Source organism: Danio aesculapii, chromosome 19 (assembly GCF_903798145.1).
Source record: "Danio aesculapii chromosome 19, fDanAes4.1, whole genome shotgun sequence".
Classification (NCBI taxonomy): domain Eukaryota; kingdom Metazoa; phylum Chordata; class Actinopteri; order Cypriniformes; family Danionidae; genus Danio; species Danio aesculapii.
In genome coordinates this window covers 4,637,104-4,645,789 of record NC_079453.1, presented here as the reverse complement: position 1 = coordinate 4,645,789, position 8,686 = coordinate 4,637,104, and the positions used below count along the sequence as shown (strand labels likewise).

The 8,686-nt window shown below is 37.6% G+C and overlaps 1 pseudogene; it reads right to left on the bottom strand.

Moving 5' to 3' along the window:
• The window catches only part of LOC130246412 (E3 ubiquitin-protein ligase TRIM39-like), a 7,864-nt pseudogene extending 519 nt beyond the window's left edge, over positions 1-7,345 (bottom strand).
• Between the last annotated feature and the right edge of the window lie 1,341 nt (positions 7,346-8,686).

Below are 8,686 nucleotides of genomic sequence, written 5' to 3'. Positions count from 1 at the left end.
AGGACTAGAGAGAGCTTTATATTCATTCCCATTCCTCAACCACACAGTCCAGTATCCTTTACTGGTAGTCAGAGTGAACTCTCCCTTTCTGTCTACGGATTCTCCGGCCACTCCTAACGTTCAGTCAGACTTTCCCTTCACCTGCACCTCAAAATAAAATCTCCCTGAGGAGAATCCCTCCTTTCCCAGGACATTTGGATATCTATCAAATCTCTGAGATTTGTCTGGGAGATTCTGTTTTATGTCTCCATGTTTCACTTGTTTTCCATCACTAGACAGGATGAGGTGTGGATGAGCTGTATCAGGATCAAGAGTCACATCCACTGAGAAAACAGAATATCAATGATAACTTCTTAATAAAAGACTATGATCATTTATAATATCTAATTTTATAAATACTTTTAAGTTTTTAGTCAGATTGTTGACGCTGTGAGTGTATGAGTGTAAACTGGTGTAGTTCAGCACACTGTACCTGCATACTGCTGCACCCACTTCAGCTCTGGAGACACACAAGACAATAAAACATGAGGAGATCATTAAGATGTTTTTGTGTGTGAAATAATAAAGTTTTGTGTACAATTGTCAGTGATGCTCAAGTTCCTGTCCTTTTAGCCTTTGGGTTCATAAATGTCGTTTTTTGAGCTCTGGCAAGAAGCGGGGGCTCGTGGAGGTTGAATATCTCTTGCAGCGTTTCCGCAATAAACTTTGTAGGATGGGTACCCTCCATACCTTCAGGGACACCCACAAGACGCAGATTGCTTCGTCGAGAACGGCATTCCAAATCTATGCACTTGGCCTGAAGAGCAGCAATCTCACTCCGTAGGGCGGTCACATTCGGTTCAAGTGCCTGTAGACTAGTCGTCCACTCGGATGTTGCATTTTCCAGACTAGTTAGCCTCTCCTCGTGCGCTTTCATATCTGAAGTTACCGCCATTAGCGAGTTGTGCACTTCTTCCCGCAGGGATGATATTTCTTTTCGGAAGTCAGCCGCATGCGTGTCAAACTTTTGGTGAATTCCAGTTTCCAAAGATGTGATCGCTGCCATAATTGAGGCGCCATCAATCATGCTTGTTTCCGTCTTTAGCCGACTCAGCGGACCCATTAGAGCTCGCAAAATCAATCTTTTTCTGATGCGGGGCTTTCGACATCGAGGCGCAAAGTTCAGAAATAGTCCACAAAACAAATTAGCAGCTGTAGCAATAAACTTGGAGTAAGTTGTAACTATGTATTTAGTAAATTTAAGAATTAGTTTGCAGAGCTCCTGACTTTGCGAATTCACATGGCGGACGCTAAACCGGAAGTCATGAATGTCGTTTTTTAATATACTTTTCACGAGTTCACACTTGCAATAGTTTCAGAATAAAGCGTATTTGGCGTGCTGTCCGGGGAGAGGGCTCTGAGCTCGGGGAAGACACCCAAACTCGAGTTATTCCTCTTATCAGGAAACAGAGAGGAATAGGGATTCGAGCGAAGTATCTAGCCCGGCCCCAGAACGCTCCCCCCGGGACTGTAATGCTTAAGAGGTGAGGTGACGGGGTGGTGGAGGGATGCTAAAGTTGTAAGATGCTGCAGGTAAGACAGCTTTGGTATATATAGGGGTTTGGTCAAGAACTGATTGGATAATAGAATAATTGTCAATGACGTATTTGATACTGAAACTTCTGCGCGTGCTCCTCCCGAAATTTGTTTATAAAACATCCCTTCTTGTATATGAATATGGTGGTTTTTAAAATGTAAATATGGCCTATGTTTTCAGTTCTTAATACTTCCAATAAATGCATATTTATTAAGTTCTAATTTTGCAAAAGTGTCAGTGGAGAAACATAACAGTCTCTCCAATCTGCCTTTACTGATGACGATCACATAAAGATTTCAACAGATATTAGGGGACGAAACTCACTGACCAAAACAGAGATGTTTAACCAGCTCTTCTGTTTTGCTCATTTCATTTTGACTCTGTCAGCATCTGATTTATGATTCATGCCAATTTTGTCATGGATTAGCCTTTCAAACACTAAAAGGCTCTCTTTAAAATGCAATGATAGGTTGTTTAAGCCACTTTATGTATAAAAATTATGAAAAAACAGTTTAGGCTATTAAAATAGACCTATCACATCTCATTTAAGCAATTGAAATATAACTGCGTTTCATGTTTTTAAAAGGTTTTTTATTTGTCCTTTTGTGCAGTTCAAATATTAGAAAAATTGGTAGATGATAAATAATTAATAATAAATCCCTGTCTCCCAAGCATAACATGATTAAAGGGCACCTATGGTGAAAAATCTACTTTCAAGCTGTTTGGACAGACATGTGTTTAGGTATAGTGTATAGACCGTCATATTGAGGTGATATAAACACACCCTGTGCTTTTTTGTCAATTTAACAACAAAAAAACGGTGGACCAATTGGAGTGGTTTTTAGATCGACCGCAACTTGACGTAGGAGTGCGGTCCCCCTGCCCACCGAATTGATTGACAGGCGCGCACAACCATTTTCCTCAGTTTGTTGTTTTACATCCGCCATTTTCAGCGTGCGAGTCAAAGCGGTCACCAAAGGAACACCCTTGCTCTATTATTAGATGCAAGGCTCATTGGGCTTAACACAAGATCAACATTCACCACATGATCGCTCTCATCGGCGTCATTGTTTGTAACTTTAGGTGGGTTTGCAAACATGTACATTTCGTTGCGTCTTCCTTAAACTTCAGCCGTTTGCATTTCTCGCGGTCACAGAAGCTCTCTGTCATCTTAACTAGGTGCAGCTGGAAAGTGCGAGTGCGTTGCCTCACGTGCGAGTCCCTCCATTGGAAATAAAATAACGAACTTGCCTGCAGGTCGCACACCAGATGCGTCGCACCACGCAGTGCCATGCATTTTAGACTTCTAAACATAGGTTTCTATCTGAGTGCCTCAAGTTGGCGGCTATCCGTGGCGCCCAGCCACGACTCAGGACACTGTTCGTATTTCTGCCGCGCCACAGAGCACCATCTGAATAGTTTCATTTTAAATAACATGCAAATGTGCGCATCTGGTGTGCCGTGTTGCGGCTCTGAGCGGCACATCCGGTGCCTCAGTCAAAGTTAATTCAGTGTGCGTGGTTATTAGTCTCGGTGTACAAGCTCGGAACTTTAAACTAGCACACAGTTGGCTGTAAAACTGTACAAAGACACAAATGATTTTGTACTCTCTGCTTGGTCTGTGTCCGAGTTGTACATGTACGGCTGAATGCTGGTCTTCTCACTAATGTTGCTTCTCTCTGTCTGCTTGTCTGTTGCCATACACAAAGCAGGGGAGTTCTTGGCTCCGCCCCCTTGTTAAGTTGGGCGGGAAGTCGGAACTAATTTTCATGTGAAGCAACACACCCCTAAAACAACGACCTGTGGACACGCCCCCAAAATGACACTTTTTAACACATTATAATAAAACAATCTGAATTGTGTTTTGAACTGAACCTAAACTGGCACACTCAGAAGAACCATAATATTAATATTACACCTTAAAAAAAGGGGTAAACTAGGTGCCCTTTAAGCAAAATGTATAAAGCTATATAACAGTTTAATAAATAACATTAATTTTTGACAATTATTAGCCTTTTTTTACAGTTTTGCTTTAAATATCAACAAAAGTAATACCAAATGTAGAACAGTTTCCTCACACTTCCTCACACCTTACACTCATTAAAACTTGTCGTCACCTACTCTCAGATTTAGTTTAATTTTTGAAAGTATTGTTTCAGTTATTTAAACGATATTGTATTTTAGAATATCAGAGTATTATGTTTGAAACAATCTCAACATGAATTTATTAATTTAATTGCACTCATGCCACCTCTGAGCATCAATAGGCTGTCAGTAAAAACTTTTATAAAAATAGTTAATAAATGTAATACATATCACATAAATAACATAATATAATAAATAACAATACATAAATAACAAAAACTTATGAAAATAAGAAATTATTGTTCAGCAGGTGTTCCTAAAATAATTTGACTTTGCTCCTAAATATTTTATTTATTATTTTATATTCTAATATTAGAAGCACAAATGCTCCCAAAACATAAACAGAGCCCTGCACAAACTTATTACAGCTCAGACCAGACTCTTCTTGATTACTCATATGAAATGAGGATGAAGATGTGTATCTTTGTGTTTGATATTGACATACCAGTTTGACTGAGTTTCTCATTTAGAGTGTCCTTCAGTTTACTGAAAGCTCTTTGCAGATTCTCCTGAGTGTCCAGACTGATCTCAGGCCGGTTCCTGGTGTCTGCAGCTTTGCACTGCAGGGATGAGTAAATCTACAGCGGGAGAGGGAGAGGAGAAAGCCTTCAGCATGGGGAGTGTTCTGGTGTCTCATTGGTCAGAGAGATGTTGACTGACCTGTAGGATGAGGAGGTGATCTTCAGTGTGCGAGAGCTGCTGCAGCTCAGTGTTTTTCATCTTTAGCTCAGTGATCTCCTGCTCCAGCTCTTCAATCAGCTCTTCCTGCTGTTTCTCTGCTGCTTTCTGCTGCTCCTCTATCATCTCCAGCAGTTCAGTCTGACATCTCTCAATGGAGCGGATCAGATCAGTAAAGAGCTCCACATGAGCTGCTTTCTCCTTCTCTGAGTGTATCTGCTCAAACAGGTCAGAACATTATTAGTGGAGTTTGCTGAGACAAGAGTCCGTGCTACTGTTACTCATATTAAATGTCTTCCTGCAGCATTTGATGTTCAGCTGCTTAATGAAAGATTTGAATAATCTTTGAGTGAATAAATCAAAACATGATTCTCTCATACAGTCTCAGTGCTGTTGAACTGTATATAACTCTTGGAGTACACTAACTAGATGTATATTAAATATTTAACTTTGACCAAACTCACTTTTCTGACTTCTGCTGAGTGTTTGACTTCTTGAATCTTCTTGATTCCTTCCTGGATCATCTGCTGCACGTCCTTCTGTGTCTTCATCAGTTCAGTCTATAGACAAATAACAGACACATTTACAATAACAGAGATTTATAGTCATCTGGGACAATATTCAAACTAACAATTTAGTTTATAACATCAAGCAATATATGTTTCCTTTTGATTTGATCTCTTTAAAAGTAGTTTTGTCAGTATCTTTTACCTTCTTCTCTTCACTCTCCTCTTCTAGAGGAACGGTGTTGTGGTTTTTGTGGTCTTTCACACAGCAGATTGAACACACACACATCTGATCATCTCTACAGAAGAGCTCCAGAGGTCTGTCGTGTTTCTGACACATATAGTCCTCCAGATTCCTCACAGGATCCATCAGTTTGTGTTTCTTTAGACCTGCCACTCTCAAATGAGGCTCCAGGTGAGTTTGGCAGTAAGAGCTCTGACACACCAGACACGACTTCAGGGCGTTCAGCTTTCTGTCCTCACAGACGTCACACACAACTTCAGCCTTTTCCTCAGGACTTTTCTCTTTATAGTCCTCTGAGATCTCTCTGAGTGTGGTGTTAATCTTGAGATCGGGTCTTTGTGTGAATGTTTCTTTACAGTATGGACAGATGCAGGTCCGGCTGTTGTTCCAGAATGTATTCAGACAGCTCTTGCAGAAGTTGTGTCCACACGGAGTGCTGACCGGATCAGTGAACACCTCAAGACATATAGAGCACTGAAGCTCCTCAGACAGTGGATTACCTGAGGAGGACATATCTGGAGGAGAAATTATGATAAATCATACACAGCTAAAGTTTAGACAGACTTAAAGCACAGTGAAGGTTCTGGTCTGATATAATTAGATTGATTAGTTTGATTATTTACAATTAGGATGCCTGTAAACCCCCTTAATATTATTTATGGAGACTTCTATGTTGCACCTCATCAAGCTGGATGAATGTAAAGAGATCAGTAACTCTGAAAAATTAAAAGTGGTAAATTATGATGAGGTTTCTCATTTACTAATAACTTTGAAACCACTATGCGGCCCCTCAATGGTCAACATCAGTATCACAGCAAAACAAGAAGCTGTTTGAGCTGGGGGGTTTTATTTAAACATTATCTTATGAATTACTTTTAAAAACAGTTCACTAGACAGCAAACCAAATAACACAAGCTCTTTAACAGTATTACAGATTTAATTTACATATTAGCCTACTTATTTTTTTGATAGGGGTGACGAGAGCTACTTTTTATTATTATATTGACTTAAATATCTAACACATTTAGCTAAAATGTACAAACAGTAACATGAGTCTTCAACAGTTGACTGCTAATATTTATTCCTAAACTGCACATATTAAATACTACAATACTCATTAGGCTATTTTTCAACATAATTGACTTACATGGAGGTAAATGATCTTGACTTCCTGTCCTGGTTTCTTTTCCTTTTGTTGATGTTGGTGAAGATTCTGCCATCGTTCTTCACCTCTTCAGTCCTCTTCACTGAAAGCTATTAAATTTACTTACTTGTTTAGATTAAAATTATATACTTGTATTAATTAAAAAAAGACAAAGTTAAAACGTAAAGACAAAAAATATATAACTGTAGCCTCTACTGAAAAATGACAATGTTTTGGTCACATAAAAATCTATTGTTCAATTAAAGAAAAAACTAATTAGAATCTTACATCTACTGGAATCCCAACATTAATCCTGCAAGTCTGTATTTAATATATAAATTGCTCACTTTATATAAAAGTTTGTCATAATTACAGCAGAAATAAAAGAGAAATTATTTGAATATTGTGCTGGACAATCTTAATATTAAGGTTAATTCTCTAAATCTGATAATGGCAGAAATACAATTGCTCCTTTTAAACACAGTAATGACTTAGTGAACAATCTGAGCTATAACCTGCTGTTTAGATTCAAGATAGTACACAGTACACCTAAAATAAAATTAAAATACACATATAAAATTGATATTAAGTGTGTATTAATATACGATTTTACTCAAAAGAGTGATATTATTAGATTAAGTTCTTTATCTTTAAAGTTACTGATATAAGGTTACATGTATTTCCATCTGCAGTGCAGCAGGTCTGTGTTCAGTTTGTCTGCAGGTCTTTCACATCCTCATTTTTTAGTCTTTATTTCATCTGACAAAGTGATCAACTCAAAATAACTCTGCTTTACAACAAATCAAGTAAACATACTGTTGATACAAATCTGACAGCACTTCAGTGGAGTAAAAAAACTAAAGTAATTGAATATTTGACACTATTAAACCTGCTTCGTTTCAAATGACAAAAGAAAACGACCAAAATCACTTTAATCAATAAACTATTCAGTTCAGTCTCTCTTATGTCTTCTGTTTCTTACCTGTGAGTATTAAACGTGTCCAACGTGGTTTCTGAACGGCTCAGTAAATATTTAGTTTGACTATTTCGGGTGTCCATGTTGTTTTTGATCGAGTTAGTTTCATCTTCTCTAAATCTCTGCAGTGACGTCACTCTCCTGGATTTACAGGTAAAAGTATTTTTCAGCTCTCCGATTGGCTGATCCTCCATCGCCTTTTCTTCAGTGGAGTATACTTATTTAACATTTGACTTAATATTATACAGCATAAATTATAGACTATATAACACGACTGACAATATTTACAGAAAATAATACTAAAACTAGATATTAAAGTTTGAGGACAAACTTTATGGTGGCTTGAAAAGCCGAGTCTGAATTAGCATGTTACTAGCATGAATTAGCAAGTAACTAGCATGATTCTAACATAAATTAGCATGTAACTAGCATGATTCTAGCATGAATTAGCATGTTACTAGCATGTTTCTAGCATGAATTAGCATGATTCTAGCATGAATTAGCATGTTACTAGCATGTTTCTAGCATGAGTTAGCATGTTACTAGCTTGTTTCTAGCATGAATTAGCATGTTACTAGCATGATTCTAGCATGAATTAGCATGTTACTAGCATGTTTCTAGCATGAATTAGCATGTTACTAGCATGTTATTAGCATGATTCTAGCATGAATTAGCATGTTTCTAGCATGAATTAGCATGTTATTAGCATGATTCTAGCATGAATTAGCATGTTACTAGCATGATTCTAGCATGAATTAGCATGTTACTAGCATGATTCTATCATGAATTAGCATGTTACTAGCATGTTTCTAGCACGAATTAGCATGTTACTAGCATGTTTCTATCATGATTTAGCATGTTATTAGCATGATTCTAGCATGAATTAGCATGTTACTAGCATGAATTAGCATGTTATTAGCATGATTCTAGCATGAATTAGCATGTTACTAGCATGATTCTAGCATGAATTAGCATGTTTCTAGCATGAATTAGCATGTTACTAGCATGATTCTAGCATGAATTAGCATGTTATTAGCATGATTCTAGCATGAATTAGCATGTTACTAGCATGATTCTAGCATGAATTAGCATGTTACTAGCATGATTCTAGCATGAATTAGCATGTTACTAGCATGATTCTAGCATGGATTAGCATGTAACTAGCATGATTCTAGCATGAATTAGCATGTTACTAGCCTGTTTCTAGCATGAATTAGCATGTTATTAGCATGATTCTAGCATGAATTAGCATGTTACTAGCATGTTTCTAGCATGAATTAGCATGTTACTAGCATGTTTCTAGCATGAATTAGCATGTTACTAGCATGATTCTAGCATGAATTAGCATGTTACTAGCATGTTTCTATCATGAATTAGCATGTTATTAGCATGATTCTAGCATGTTATTAGCATGATT